Raw genomic sequence first — 1,420 nt, 5'->3', positions numbered from 1 at the left:
GGATGTATACTGGACTAGATCAACATACCCACCAACACCATGAAACATATAATGTGTACTGTGTAATAATGTTGCGGATGAATATTGATTGGTACACGAGAGCTGACTGGAGCAAAATGGGCTAATTATACTGCGTTTACACTAGCTTCTTTAACTGAGCCAATCCTGTTTAAAGTGGGCCAGCACAGTTTCATTCGATAGTGTAAACAGTTACCAAACTGAGCTGAAGTGAGCTGGGCCAAACCAGGCCAGCATGGTTAGTACAGTAGGGCCAGCTCAGCCTGGTTCAGCACGGTTTGGCCCACTTCTGTAGTGTAAACACAGCATTAAATGAAAGCAAAAAGTAAATCATGCCAAATCAATAATTATAAAAAAAATGTACACACATACACACACAGATCAATTCTCAGTTACAAGTCATTAATCCTGTGCCTCCTTTATTTTAGGCATGAGGAAACCAGTTCTCTGTCTAGTGTACACAGCCACCAGGACAATAATGAATCCAATGAACAATGACAATATAGTGGAGTGGAGGAATCCTGATCTATGGACCAGTGATAATCCTATCAGACTAAAGAAAAGACTATGATAATGCTAGGAAAACAATTCACTTGAAGCTTTAGAATAACAATGTACATGTACATGAATAATAATAAAGTGTGTCCAATTACTGTAAACAGTTTCATTCTCATGCTTAACCAAGTATTGCATTGTATATACATGTAGTATTACAAAATGTAATGAACACATGACAATTTTTGCATGGATGAGCAATGATTAGAAAATCAGTCAGACAGCCAATATGCCATGTTTGCTTCATTCTATATACAAGCTTTATGGCCTATGTCATACAGCTAAAATTTCTGTGGCCCAATTGGCTAATTGCTTGTCACAGACCAAATAAAATCCTTACTATTAAACTGACACCAGTATTACAGTACATATACACACATTACTGTATAGGGGGTAAATTTTGAGGGGATAAATTTTGGCAAATTGCTAAATTTTGGTAATTGGCGGGTTTTAATTTTGGCAAATTTGTGGCCAGGTGCCATTGAGCATGCGTATAATGGCTCAAAATGGTGGGGTTTTATTTTGGCGAATGGCTATCAAAATGCCAAATTCGCCAAATTTAATCCCCTCCAAAATTACCTGCTATACGGTATTTTAGTCTGTTAATTCTTACCCATGCTGTGTTTGTATTATAATGTCATTGGATGAATCATCAGTGAAGTCACTAATGACTGGTTTGGATAAAGGAGGAGAGGAGAGTATGTGTTGGACTAGTATTGAACCATCAGTAGCATCCAATACTGTCACTGAATACCAGCCTATCAGTAGTATATGATCCTATAAGGTATAATAATAATAATAATAATAACAATAATAATAATAATAACAATAATAATATAATAATAAT

At 36.0% G+C, this 1,420-nt stretch overlaps 1 long non-coding RNA gene across 1 annotated transcript; it reads right to left on the bottom strand.

The window, feature by feature from the left end:
• Positions 1 to 312: 312 nt before the first annotated feature.
• On the bottom strand, positions 313 to 1,374 carry LOC109592905 (uncharacterized). Its single transcript, XR_002190626.1, has 2 exons — positions 1,187 to 1,374; positions 313 to 571 (listed from the first exon to the last, which is right to left on the bottom strand). It is a non-coding gene; the product is annotated as an uncharacterized LOC109592905 (long non-coding RNA).
• Between the last annotated feature and the right edge of the window lie 46 nt (positions 1,375 to 1,420).

Source organism: Amphimedon queenslandica, unplaced genomic scaffold, assembly GCF_000090795.2.
Source record: "Amphimedon queenslandica unplaced genomic scaffold, v1.1 AMPQUscaffold_3555_Cont24452, whole genome shotgun sequence".
NCBI classification, from domain to species: Eukaryota; Metazoa; Porifera; class Demospongiae; order Haplosclerida; family Niphatidae; genus Amphimedon; species Amphimedon queenslandica.
The sequence above is the reverse complement of the archived record's forward strand: the minus strand, read 5'-3'. Positions and strand labels throughout refer to the sequence as shown.